Source organism: Triticum urartu, unplaced genomic scaffold (genome assembly GCF_056163025.1).
Source record: "Triticum urartu cultivar PI428250 unplaced genomic scaffold, HENAU_Tu73 scaffold2, whole genome shotgun sequence".
Classification (NCBI taxonomy): domain Eukaryota; kingdom Viridiplantae; phylum Streptophyta; class Magnoliopsida; order Poales; family Poaceae; genus Triticum; species Triticum urartu.
The window spans coordinates 15657159-15672085 of record NW_028260368.1 but is presented as its reverse complement, the minus strand read 5'-3'; the positions used below and the strand labels follow the sequence as shown (position 1 = coordinate 15672085).

Below are 14927 nucleotides of genomic sequence, written 5' to 3'. Positions count from 1 at the left end.
CCTTTACTTTAGGATTTAGATAGCCCCTCTGGTCTGTAAAAAAAATCTTTTCTTACCATGCTAATAGCGCCTGAACCAAATGTATTTATTTTGATTAGGATCCTATTCTACGGTTACGACTACAATAATAATTATTTACTTTGCAAGGACGTAAGTGTGTCAGACTGCTAAATTGTTTTATTATTCCTACAATATAAACTAGGGGATATAGGGGGGTAACACTGTCCCTATAAATTCCTTTTTTCCTTTTCTTTTTTGTCCAGAATTGAACAAAAAAGAAATTATGGAAGATGTTTTCTTCCCCCATTAAGTCCGAGCCATAGAGTAAGAGTGAGATGAGTTTTCCAAATTCATCATAGACTTTCCCTATGGCTTGATAGAAGTAAGCAGCAAAGAGTCGTAACTTAAAGAAAAAAACGGACAGGGCCGACAGATTTACCTGATGTAAAGAAGATCCTAAAAGTCTCTGATTAGTCGACTCTCTCCATTTAACACTTTCCTCTCTCTCCTTTTTTCCACTGACTCAATTCTAGTTTATTAGATTCTTGTTTAAAAGAATGCAAAAAGTTCAATAGAACTAAGAACACATAAAAAATAGCATAGAGGATCAAGGCCATTACCAAAAGTTCCTCCCAAGGATCCTATATCCTATTGGGTATCTGTTCCCCGCCTTTTCCCGCTAGGATCGGAAATCTTATATTTTCCATATCCATATACCGTTGAATCCTTGGGGTTCCAGAATCCGCCTATTTTACTAGTCTTCGGAAACGGAAAACCCTGAACCAAGAAGAGTTGGATATGTTATGTAGGGTATGTTTTTTTTTATTAATTTTATTTTGAGCTCTCAAGATATCGATATATACATATACAATCTCTACATAATGTCTCTCTCTCTATCTCTATATATTATATATATAATATGTACATTATGCAGTAGACCCATAATGGGAAATCCAAGTGGCTAATTTTTGAATTAAATAAAAAGCCCTTTTAACTCAGTGGTAGAGTAATGCCATGGTAAGGCATAAGTCATCGGTTCAAATCCGATAAAGGGCTTTTTAAATTAGTGGTAGAGTAATCTCGTGCTAAGACGTAAGTCGTTGGTTCGAATCTGATAGAGTACTTTTCTACTAAATTGATTCACTTTTTTTCTTTGTTTTTGAAACTTTCTCTATATTTTTAGAGAATTTTATGACTTAGTGCGGGATGGATGCATTTTTGGTATGAACACTAAATGAAGCACGGAGAATTAATCTATAACGATCAACTAAAAAAAATCCTAGATGAAAACATAACAGAAAAGTTGGAAAAACTCTTTGCTTTGGATCTATTTATACTTTTCGAGTATATTGACAATTCCAAAAAACTGCTCATACTATGATTATAGTATAATCACGAGCGGTTGTATATGGCCCTATCGTCTAGTGATGCCCCTATCGTCTAGTGGTTCAGGACATCTCTCTTTCAAGGAGGCAGCGGGGATTCGACTTCCCCTGGGGGTAGGGAGTATTATGAAAGGAGGTTAATCATAGATTAGCAAAAACCCTAGAATAAATTCTTCCTGGGTCGATGCCCGAGTGGTTAATGGGGACGGACTGTAAATTCGTTGACAATGTCTACGCTGGTTCAAATCCAGCTCGGCCCAAACCAAAAATCTAGGGCTTCGTGAGTATGAACTAAATCCTTTTGTTTTTCTTCCATAAAATAAAATGTCTGATCTATAGAAATAAAAGATAAAGAAAAAAGGGAAATTTTTTTTTCTAATCCATATCTCTCTCATTCCTTTCTTACAAACAAAAGAGTTTTTCTTATTGAAGGCTGGATTATTATCCATTTTTAGTGATAAAAAATCACGACATACTAGTTATGTCACTCTCACTATACCCACGTATAATATAATATGTGGGTATGTAGTATATGATTCGTCTATTTCTTAGAGTACGAAAGACGAATCGAATCTTCTTATGGTTCTATTTAAGAATGGGTATGCCATACACCCCGCGGGGATTGTAGTTCAATTGGTCAGAGCACCGCCCTGTCAAGGCGGAAGCTGCGGGTTCGAGCCCCGTCAGTCCCGAACTAGGGTTCAATGAATGGAGAAATTGATATTTCCTTTTTCCATGAAAAAAAGGGGCAGGGAGCAAGATCAAATACCCACAGGGCACCCTTACTTCACTTTTTTATTTTGCATCTCTCATTAAAGAGGGAGGGAGGGCATATAGGAATTTTTTTTTCACTACTCCCAATCGATAAAGAAAGACACACATACGATATGTGGATTAGTAGAATTTAGGATATTATATTACTCTATCTTTCTTTATGATGATACCATCCTCATCTTAATTTCCTATTCCACTCTTATGGAATAGAGTACCGGTATTTTACCGGAATCCATACATAAATCGTATTCCCTTTTTATTTCAGACCTCTTTTCCCCATCTCACTTCTACTGCTTATTTGGATGTCTATGTGACCCATAGAAAGTGAAAGTTGGTCATATAATACATACATAATTGTATGTATAACTATAAGAAAAAGGAAGGGAAATTGTATAAGATTAAGAAAGTATAAGATTAAGAAAGCTCGTGGGTTAGAGATATAGAAAAGAAAAAGTAGAAAAGGATTAAAAAAGAGGGAATTCCTAATCCAATCAAAAAACCCATTTTGGTCTTAGTGTGGATAGAGGATCTTCCTATGTTATACTATATAACTCTCATCCGTGAAATATAACTCTCATCCATGAATTGATTTGATAGATCCGATATTCATAATATTGAATTGATTCAGTATTATCAGAATGCAAGCCCTACCCTTGAATTTACAAGATACCCCTTTTTCCTCTCCATGGGATTACATCCCGAGTTATTGTGAAAATAAAAAATAAAGAGGTTATGGAAGTCAATATTCTCGCATTTATTGCTACTGCACTGTTCATTCTAGTTCCTACTTCTTTTTTACTTATTATTTATGTAAAAACAGTCAGCCAAAATAATTAATTGGAATTCCAATTAATCATTGAAGAAATTAAAAAGGGATTAAATAAAAAAAATCCAAGTCTTAAATGAAAGGATCTGGTTGGAATCTTAAAGTGTGGTAGAAAGAACTACATATAGTTTTTTCTACGACACTTTAGATTCTTTCTATTATATTATCTTTGAATCTACATAGAATAGATTAGTAGATTGAAATAGTTAAGTAGTCTAATTCAATTTCTTTTTTCATTGCATCCACTTAATTTCAATCAGGTCAAAATAAAAAAATCTAAGACAATTCTTGACCAAAGAATCCATGGAAGGAAAGAAAAATAATATGAAGAATAGACTATAGTAAAAAGTAAAAGGAAATGGAAAATGTGTGATATGCCGTGAATAGTTCCGTGGAAGAAAGTCTAATTTTCTTATGTATAGAACTTTTTTTAACCATTCGTCATTTCTAGTAGAAATTCTGAATTGGTATAATGGCTCTTTCTTACATTACAACTTACAATACAAGAGTTTCTTACAGGAGTGAAACAAAACTAAGAAAAAGATTAAAGAATAACGTTTGACAAAATGATTAATGCAAAATGATCCATTAAAGAAAAGAATTGATACAACAATTTGATTACTTAATCAATTAGTAGTATCCCTAGAGTCCACTCCTTCCCCATACTACTAGTGAAAGAGAAAATGTAAAGACTACCATTAAAGCAGCCCAAGCGAGACTTACTATATCCATCTAAATTATGTCTCCTATTTCTATGAAGGGATTATTCTACTATTGATCAATAATCATAGTGGAATCAAGGGTACAGAGTCAAAAAGGGATTCCGCCCTAAGGCCATGGATCAATCAGTTCAAGGAATTTACTCCTAACAAATTCTTATAGGAATTCTGGTAGAATTAGAGAGCATTAAAAATACGAGATACTATAGCCCTTTTTTTCCTTAAAAAAGAAAGAGTACGGGAATGATGTCCTGAATAGAAGAAGCGGGAATAGGAAGATTTTTTATTCCTTTTGTTACTCTTTTTTTTTTTTTTAAGCAAAGGACGCCCGAATATACCATAAAATTATCGATAGATAAATATTTATTGGATACCTACCTTACCTAATGTTTATTTTTGACCTAAACCCTGCAGCCTTGCTTTGTATCATTCTATGAAAGAATGAAGAGATTTTATCCATAATACAACTCCTAAATTGATTTTTGATCGACCTATTTAATCTGATTCTCGTTAGAATTAAGTAGTCCTTACTTTAGTGTATGTAGGTAACATAAGATGTACGATAAAAAAATGTATAATAATTAGTAAGTCTTGATATTCTTTCGTGGAGTCCCTTCTTGAATCTTAGATTGAAAAAAAAAAAGAATGCCCCTTAGGGACCTTTCTTTGGATACCAAGATTTCTGACATCTTATCCTCGTATTTTAAAATTATCAAATCGAATCTCAATTAAGAACCAATTCAAATTCATATAATAAAAGAATAAGGAAACACTACCTCACCCCTATTGATAACCATTTTGGCCACTACCGTCAAAACAAACCCTAACCCTAGTTTGAGGATAGAACTATGGTATGGTTTCTCTAAACCCAGTATCGGCAGGCCCAGTTACTCTCTTGCCCGAACTTATGCGAAGTAAAAATTTATCGAATTCGATCAGCACTATAAAAAAAACCTAAGTATTTTATTGATCAGGCGGCACCCAGATTTGAACTGGGGATAAAGGATTTGCAGTCCCCTGCCTTACCGCTTGGCCATGCCGCCAAAAAATCCGATCAAAAATCTAGAAAACAGCAAGTATTCATCCACGTTTTCTTACGAAAAGCCCCTTTTATTTTGAATATAATTCTACTTACTTTTTTCCAATCTTTTTCAAAAAATCTATTCCTGCTTTTTTTGATCCAGTTTCTATTATTCTCCTCGATAGATTCTATCTTAAAACATACATTGTTAACACAATAAAACTTCCCATTTCTTTCTATTGAGATGAAAAAGAAGAAAAAGTGGATTTCTATTCACAGGCTGCAAAATTCAGAATAAATTGGAACCGTTAACTAGAATTCTCTTTTTTTTATTGCAGTAGTGAACTACTCTTAAATCGGTATTATCTCCCCCCCCTTCAATGGCATAATAAAATATTATGGCTTTATGCTTAATCCGTGTATAGGTAAACTTTAGGTCCGAACAGCATTATTATCCAAAGATCCCCTTTATGTACATATCTCTATGGGGAATCATGCTTTAATTTTTCAAAGTATTAAATTAAATATCTTGAATAAAAAAAGGAAATTTGCTCTGATATAGAGTATAACCTGACTATCTTGGCGTACCCAAGTGAAATTACGATAAAAGAAAAGCATGGATATGGGGAGAGGTGGATAACTAGATTGGCATGTACTTAAAAAAGGGACTTACTTTATTTTAGAATTCCACAATGAAATACTGAATTTTCTAGCAATTATACTACTCCGATCCGAAATAAAAAAGAACCCTCAAATTATTTTGAGAAATTAAAGTAAGCACGCTATTCTAAATCGAAGTAAAGTCAAACTTTCTAGTATATTATATTACGGCTTTATTACATTCATAGAAAGGAGATAAAATGAGAAATCTTTGCCATCCAATCTGATTAGAATATCATAACATAAAGTATAAGTGGCAGAATTTTTTTTGTAGGAATGTTTTATCAATTCATTTTCATTTCATTTGTACCCCTGGCAAACTCGAACTTTCGTCCAAATGGTCTCTATTCATATGTATGAAATACATATATGAAATACGTATGTGGAGTTCCCTAGAATTTCATGTGATTCAGTAAACAGAATATAGATTCCATGATTGCTAGATCGATCCATAGGGATTGATGAAGAGTGAGCTGATAATGGAATTTTTCTTTGATAAACAGGAAACTTAAGATTAAGATGCTCCGGAATGGAAACGAGGGAATGTCCACAATACCCGGATTTAGTCAGATCCAATTCGAGGGATTTTGTAGGTTCATTAATCAAGCCTTGGCAGAAGAACTTGACAAGTTTCCAACAATTAAAGATCCAGATCACGAAATTGCATTTCAATTATTTGCGAAAGGATATCAACTGCTAGAACCCTCGATAAAAGAAAGAGATGCTGTGTATGAATCACTCACCTATTCTTCCGAATTATATGTATCTGCGAGATTAATTTTTGGTTTCGATGTGCAAAAGCAAACCATTTCTATCGGAAACATTCCTATAATGAATTCCTTAGGAACCTTTATTATAAATGGAATATACCGAATTGTGATCAATCAAATATTGCTAAGTCCTGGTATTTACTACCGCTCGGAATTAGATCATAAGGGAATTTCTATCTACACTGGCACTATAATATCAGATTGGGGGGGGAGATCGGAATTAGCAATTGATAAAAAAGAAAGGATATGGGCTCGCGTGAGTAGAAAACAAAAGATATCTATTCTAGTTCTATCATCAGCTATGGGTTCGAATCTAAGAGAAATTCTGGATAATGTTTCCTACCCTGAAATTTTCTTGTCTTTCCCGAATGCTAAAGAGAAGAAGAGGATTGAGTCAAAAGAAAAAGCTATTTTGGAGTTTTATCAACAATTTGCTTGTGTAGGTGGGGACCTGGTATTTTCGGAGTCCTTATGCGAGGAATTACAAAAGAAATTTTTTCAACAAAAATGTGAATTAGGAAGGATTGGTCGACGAAATATGAATCGGAGACTTAATCTTGATATTCCTCAGAACAATACATTCTTGTTACCACGAGATGTATTGGCCGCTACGGATCATTTGATTGGAATGAAATTTGGAACGGGTATACTTGACGATGACGATATGAATCACTTGAAAAATAAACGTATTCGTTCGGTTGCGGATCTGTTACAAGATCAATTCGGATTGGCTCTTGGTCGTTTACAACATGCAGTTCAAAAAACTATTCGTAGAGTATTCATACGTCAATCGAAACCGACTCCCCAAACTTTGGTAACTCCAACTTCAACTTCAATTTTATTAATAACTACTTATGAGACCTTTTTTGGCACATACCCGTTATCTCAAGTTTTTGATCAAACGAATCCATTGACACAAACTGTTCATGGGCGAAAAGTGAGTTGTTTAGGTCCTGGAGGGTTGACGGGGAGAACCGCAAGTTTTCGGAGCCGAGATATTCATCCGAGTCACTATGGGCGTATTTGTCCAATTGACACGTCTGAAGGAATCAATGTTGGACTTACTGGATCCTTAACAATTCATGCGAGAATTGATCACTTGTGGGGATCCATAGAGAGTCCGTTTTATGAAATATCTGCTGAGAAAGCAAAAGAAAAAAAAGAGAGACAGGTGGTTTATCTATCACCAAATAGAGATGAATATTATATGATAGCAGCAGGAAATTCTTTGTCCTTGAATCAAGGTATTCAGGAAGAACAGGTTGTTCCGGCTAGATACCGTCAAGAATTCTTGACTATTGCATGGGAACAGATTCATGTTAGAAGTATTTTTCCTTTCCAATATTTTTCTATTGGGGGTTCTCTCATTCCTTTTATTGAGCACAATGATGCGAATCGGGCTTTAATGAGTTCTAATATGCAGCGCCAAGCAGTTCCGCTTTCTCGGTCCGAGAAATGCATTGTTGGAACTGGATTGGAACGCCAAACAGCTCTAGATTCGAGGGTTTCCATTATAGCCGAACGCGAGGGAAAGATCATTTCTACTGATAGTCATAAGATACTTTTATCAAGTAGTGGGAAGACTATAAGTATTCCTTTAGTTAACCACCGTCGCTCTAACAAAAATACTTGTATGCACCAAAAACCCCGGGTTCCACGGGGTAAATCCATTAAAAAAGGACAAATTTTAGCAGAAGGAGCTGCTACAATTGGGGGCGAACTTGCTTTAGGAAAAAACGTATTAGTAGCTTATATGCCATGGGAAGGTTACAATTTTGAAGACGCAGTACTAATTAGCGAACGTTTGGTATATGAAGATATTTATACCTCTTTTCACATCCGGAAATATGAAATTCAGACGGATACGACAAGCCAGGGCTCCGCTGAAAAAATCACTAAAGAAATACCACATCTAGAAGAACATTTACTCCGCAATTTGGACAGAAATGGAGTTGTTAGGTTGGGATCCTGGGTAGAAACTGGTGATATTTTAGTAGGTAAATTAACGCCTCAGATAGCGAGCGAATCATCTTATATCGCGGAAGCTGGATTATTACGGGCCATATTTGGCCTTGAGGTTTCCACTTCAAAAGAAACTTCTCTGAAATTACCTATAGGTGGAAGAGGGCGCGTTATCGATGTGAAATGGATCCAAAGGGACCCGCTCGACATAATGGTTCGTGTATATATTTTACAGAAACGTGAAATCAAAGTTGGGGATAAAGTAGCCGGAAGACATGGGAATAAAGGGATCATTTCCAAAATTTTGCCTAGGCAAGATATGCCCTATTTGCAAGATGGAACACCCGTTGATATGGTCTTCAATCCCTTAGGAGTACCCTCCCGAATGAATGTGGGACAAATATTTGAAAGCTCGCTCGGATTAGCGGGGGATCTGCTAAAGAAACATTATAGAATAGCACCCTTTGATGAGAGATATGAGCAAGAGGCTTCAAGAAAACTTGTGTTTTCAGAATTATATGAAGCCAGTAAAGAAACAAAAAATCCATGGGTATTTGAACCCGAGTACCCGGGAAAAAGCAGAATATTTGATGGAAGAACAGGCGACCCCTTTGAGCAACCTGTTCTAATAGGGAAGTCCTATATCTTAAAATTAATTCATCAAGTTGATGAGAAAATTCATGGGCGTTCTACTGGGCCCTACTCACTTGTTACACAACAACCGGTTAGAGGAAGAGCCAAGCAAGGGGGACAACGAGTAGGAGAAATGGAAGTTTGGGCTTTAGAAGGATTTGGTGTTGCTCATATTTTACAAGAGATACTTACTTATAAATCTGACCATCTTATAGCTCGCCAAGAAATACTTAATGCTACGATCTGGGGAAAAAGAATACCTAATCATGAGGATCCTCCAGAATCTTTTCGAGTGCTCGTTCGAGAACTACGATCTTTGGCTCTAGAACTGAATCATTTCCTTGTATCTGAAAAGAACTTCCAGGTTAATAGGGAGGAAGTTTGATCGGAATAAATATAAATTCTTTTCTTATTTCTATTTTATGATTGACCAATATAAACATCAACAACTTCAAATTGGACTCGTTTCCCCTCAACAAATAAAGGCTTGGGCTAACAAAAACCTACCTAATGGAGAAGTCGTTGGCGAAGTCACAAGGCCCTCTACTTTTCATTATAAAACCGATAAACCAGAAAAAGATGGATTGTTTTGCGAAAGAATCTTTGGACCCATAAAAAGCGGGATTTGCGCTTGTGGCAATTCTCGAGCGAGCGGAGCTGAAAACGAAGACGAAAGATTTTGCCAAAAATGCGGGGTCGAATTTGTGGATTCTCGGATACGAAGATATCAAATGGGATACATCAAACTCGCATGTCCCGTGACTCATGTGTGGTATTTGAAAGGTCTTCCTAGTTATATCGCGAATCTTTTAGATAAACCTCTTAAGAAGTTGGAGGGCCTAGTATACGGCGATTTCTCTTTTGCTAGGCCCAGCACTAAAAAACCCACTTTTTTACGATTACGAGGTTTATTCGAAGAGGAAATTGCATCCTGTAACCACAGCATTTCTCCCTTTTTTTCTACCCCAGGCTTTGCAACATTTCGAAATCGGGAAATTGCGACAGGAGCAGGTGCTATTAGAGAACAATTAGCAGATTTGGATTTGCGAATTATTATAGAGAATTCTTTGGTCGAATGGAAGGAATTAGAAGACGAGGGGTATAGTGGAGATGAGTGGGAAGATAGAAAAAGACGAATAAGAAAAGTTTTTTTGATTAGACGCATGCAATTGGCGAAACATTTTATTCAAACAAATGTAGAACCAGAATGGATGGTTTTGTGCTTATTACCGGTTCTTCCTCCCGAATTGAGACCTATTGTTTATAGGTCTGGAGATAAAGTAGTGACTTCAGACATTAATGAACTTTATAAGAGAGTTATCCGTCGGAACAACAATCTTGCCTATCTATTAAAAAGAAGTGAATTAGCGCCAGCAGATTTAGTAATGTGCCAGGAAAAATTGGTACAAGAAGCCGTGGATACACTTCTTGATAGTGGGTCCCGCGGGCAACCGACGAGGGATGGTCACAATAAAGTATACAAATCACTTTCAGATGTAATTGAAGGTAAAGAGGGAAGGTTTCGCGAGACTCTGCTTGGGAAACGGGTCGATTACTCGGGGCGTTCTGTCATTGTTGTGGGTCCTTCGCTTTCATTACATCAATGTGGATTACCTCTAGAGATAGCAATAAAGCTTTTTCAGCTATTTGTAATTCGCGATTTAATCACGAAACGCGCCACTTCTAATGTAAGGATTGCTAAAAGGAAAATTTGGGAAAAAGAACCCATTGTATGGGAAATACTTCAAGAAGTTATGCGGGGACATCCTGTACTGTTAAATAGAGCACCTACCCTGCATAGATTAGGCATACAGGCCTTTCAACCCACTTTAGTAGAGGGGCGTACTATTTCTTTACACCCATTAGTGTGTAAGGGTTTCAATGCGGACTTTGATGGAGATCAAATGGCTGTTCATCTACCTTTATCCTTGGAAGCTCAGGCAGAAGCCCGTTTACTTATGTTTTCTCATATGAATCTCTTATCTCCCGCTATTGGGGATCCTATTTGCGTACCAACCCAAGACATGCTTATCGGGCTTTATGTATTAACGATTGGAAAGCGTCGAGGTATTTGTGCAAATAGATATAATAGTTGCAGAAACTACCCAAATCTAAAAGTAAATTACAATAATAATAATAATTTTAAATATAGGAAAGATAAAGAACCCCATTTTTCTAGTTCTTATGATGCACTGGGAGCTTATAGACAAAAACTAATCAGTTTAGATAGTCCCTTGTGGCTACGATGGAACCTGGATCAACGCGTCATTGGGTCAAGAGAAGTTCCGATTGAAGTTCAATATGAATCTTTGGGGACTTATCATGAGATTTATGCCCACTATCTAATAATGGGAAATAGAAAAAAAGAAATTCGTTCGATATACATTCGAACCACTCTTGGTCATATTTCTTTTTATAGAGAAATAGAGGAAGCCATACAAGGATTTAGTCAGGCCTATTCATACACTACCTAAACAAGAAAGTTAGATTCGGCGATGCCCCTCCCCTTTCGGGGGGCATTCCGATTTCCCTAGTATCATCATTATTTGCCACGCGAATCCAGATTGAGATTGAGGCAATTAAGTTAATTAAATTTTCGAATCACTGACTCAGGCCCATTGTCGAATCCTACTCAGCAATTGTCGAATCCTACTCAGCCGAAAAGGGGGTACTTATGTATGGCGGAACGGGCCAATCTGGTCTTTCATAATAAAGAGATAGACGGAACTGGTATGAAACGACTTATTAGCAGATTAATAGATCATTTTGGAATGGGATATACATCCCATATACTGGATCAACTAAAGACTCTGGGCTTCCATCAAGCCACTACTACATCGATTTCGTTAGGAATCGAGGATCTTTTAACAATACCCTCTAAGGGATGGTTAGTCCAAGACGCGGAACAACAGAGTTTTCTTTTGGAGAAACACTATTATTATGGGGCTGTACACGCGGTAGAAAAATTACGCCAATCTGTTGAGATATGGTATGCGACAAGTGAATATTTGAAACAAGAAATGAATTCAAATTTTCGGATAACGGATCCTTCTAATCCAGTCTATCTAATGTCTTTTTCAGGAGCCAGAGGAAATGCATCTCAAGTACACCAATTAGTAGGTATGAGAGGATTAATGTCGGACCCTCAAGGACAAATGATTGATTTACCTATTCAAAGCAATTTACGCGAGGGACTTTCTTTGACAGAATATATAATTTCCTGCTATGGAGCCCGCAAAGGGGTTGTAGATACTGCTGTGCGAACAGCAGATGCTGGATATCTTACACGTAGACTTGTTGAAGTAGTTCAACATATTATTGTGCGTAGAAGAGATTGTGGTACTATCCGAGGTATTTCTGTAAGTCCTCAAAATGGGATGACGGAAAAACTTTTTGTCCAAACACTAATTGGTCGTGTATTAGCAGACGATATATATATCGGTTCACGATGCATTGCCGCGCGAAATCAAGATATTGGAATTGGATTAGTCAATCGATTCATAACTGCCTTTCGAGCACAACCATTTCGAGCACAACCAATATATATTAGAACCCCCTTTACTTGCCGAAGCACTTCTTGGATCTGTCAATTATGCTATGGCCGGAGTCCTACTCATAGTGATCTGGTCGAATTGGGAGAAGCCGTAGGTATTATTGCAGGTCAATCAATTGGGGAGCCAGGGACTCAACTAACATTAAGAACTTTTCATACTGGCGGAGTATTCACAGGGGGTACTGCCGACCTTGTACGATCCCCTTCGAATGGAAAAATAAAATTCAATGAGAATTTGGTTCACCCCACACGTACCCGTCATGGGCAGCCTGCTTTTCTATGTTATATAGACTTGCATGTAACTATTCAGAGTCAAGATATTCTATATAGTGTGAATATTCCCTCAAAAAGCTTGATTCTAGTGCAAAATGATCAATATGTAAAATCCGAACAAGTAATTGCGGAGATTCGTGCCGGAACGTCCACTTTACATTTTAAAGAAAGGGTACAAAAGCATATTTATTCTGAATCAGACGGCGAAATGCACTGGAGTACTGATGTTTACCATGCGCCCGAATATCAATATGGTAATCTTCGCCGATTACCAAAAACAAGCCATTTATGGATATTGTCAGTAAGTATGTGCAGATCCAGTATAGCGTCTTTTTCACTCCACAAGGATCAAGATCAAATGAATACTTATGGTAAAAAAGATAGGGAAATTCTTGATTATTCAACGTCGGATCGAATCATGTCCAATGGCCATTGGAATTTTATCTATCCTTCTATTTTTCAAGATAATTCAGATTTGTTGGCGAAAAAGCGAAGAAATAGGTTCGTCATTCCATTACAATATCATCAAGAACAAGAGAAAGAACTAATATCCTGTTTTGGGATTTCGATTGAAATCCCCCTTATGGGTGTTTTACGTAGAAATACTATTTTTGCTTATTTTGACGATCCCCGATACAGAAAAGATAAAAAGGGTTCAGGAATTGTTAAATTTAGATATAGGACCCTAGAAGAAGAATATAGGACTCGAGCGGAAGACTCAGAAGAGGAATATGAGACCCTAGAAGACGAATACAGGACCCGAGAGGACGAATATGAATATGAAACCCTAGAAGAATCTAAATATGGAATCCTAGAAGACGAATACGAATATGAAACCCTAGAAGACGAATATGGGAGCCCAGAAAACGAATATGGGAACCCAGAGAACGAATATAGGACTTTAGAGAAAGACTCAGAAGAGGAATATGGGAGCCCAGAGAGCAAATATAGGACCCAAGAGGACGAATATGGAACTCTAGAGGAAGACTCAGAAGACGAATATGGCAGCCCCGGGGAAAGCGCAGAGGAAAAATATGGTACTTTAGAGGAAGACTCAGAAGAAGATTCAGAGGACGAATACGAGAGCCCAGAGGAAGATTCCATCTTAAAAAAAGAGGGTTTGATTGAGCATCGAGGAACAAAAGAATTTAGTCTAAAATACCAAAAAGAAGTAGATCGGTTTTTTTTCATTCTTCAAGAACTTCATATCTTGCCGAGATCTTCATCCCTAAAGATACTTGACAATAGTATTATTGGAGTGAATACACAACTCACAAAAAATACAAGAAGTCGACTAGGCGGACTGGTCCGAGTGAAGAGAAAAAAAAGCCATACGGAACTCAAAATATTTTCCGGAGATATTCATTTTCCTGAAGAGGCGGATAAGATATTAGGTGGCTGTTTGATACCGCCAGAAAGACAAAAAAAAGATTCTAAGGAATCAAAAAAAAGGAAAAATTGGGTCTATGTTCAACGGAAAAAAATTCTCAAGAGCAAGGAAAAGTATTTTGTTTCCGTTCGCCCTACAGTGGCATATGAAATGGACGAAGGAAGAAATTTAGCAACACTTTTCCCGCAGGATCTCTTGCAAGAAGAAAATAATCTCCAAATTCGACTTGTCAATTTTATTTCTCATGAAACAAAGAATTTATCACACAAATAGTCAATTTGTTAGAACTTGCTTAGTAGTGAATTGGGAACAAGAAGAAAAAGAAAAGGCTGGTGCTTCCCTTGTTGAGGTAAGAGCAAATGATCTTATTCGCGATTTCCTAAGAATTGAGTTAGTCAAGTCCACTATTTCGTATACACGAAAAAGGTATGGTAGGACAAGTGCAGGACCGATTCCCCATAATAGGTTAGATCGCGCCAATATCAATTCTTTTTATTCCAAGGCGAAGATTGAATCACTTAGCCAACATCCAGAAGCTATTGGCACTTTGTTGAATCGAAATAAAGAATACCACTCTTTGATGATTTTGTCGGCATCCAACTGTTCTCGAATTGGTTTATTCAAGAATTCAAAACATCCCAATGCGATAAAAGAATGGAATCCTAGAATTCCTATTCGAGAAATTTTTGGGCCCTTAGGCGCTATTGTAGCTAGTATATCGCATTTTTCTTCATCTTACTATTTACTAACGCATAATAAAATCCTGTTAAAAAAATATTTGTTCGTTGACAATTTAAAACAAACCTTCCAAGTACTTCAAGAACTTAAATACTCTTTAATAGATGAAAATCAAAGGATTTCTAATTTCGATAGTAACATAATGTTGGATCCATTCCTTTTGAATTGTCACTTTGTCCATCATGATTCTTGGGAAGAGACATTGGCAATAATTCACCTTGGA

General features: G+C 36.7%; 1 long non-coding RNA gene and 3 other non-coding genes across 4 annotated transcripts in view; 2 read left to right on the top strand and 2 right to left on the bottom strand.

Annotated features, from left to right (window-relative positions):
* LOC147953670 (uncharacterized) overlaps positions 1-14927 on the bottom strand; it is a 93502-nt gene that overhangs the window by 14169 nt on the left and 64406 nt on the right. The window lies entirely within an intron of this gene.
* On the top strand, positions 985-1056 carry TRNAT-GGU (transfer RNA threonine (anticodon GGU)). The gene has a single exon. It is a non-coding gene; the product is annotated as a tRNA-Thr (tRNA).
* Positions 1564-1645, top strand: TRNAY-GUA (transfer RNA tyrosine (anticodon GUA)). Its single transcript has one exon. It is a non-coding gene; the product is annotated as a tRNA-Tyr (tRNA).
* TRNAC-GCA (transfer RNA cysteine (anticodon GCA)) lies at positions 4677-4747 on the bottom strand. Its single transcript has one exon. It is a non-coding gene; the product is annotated as a tRNA-Cys (tRNA).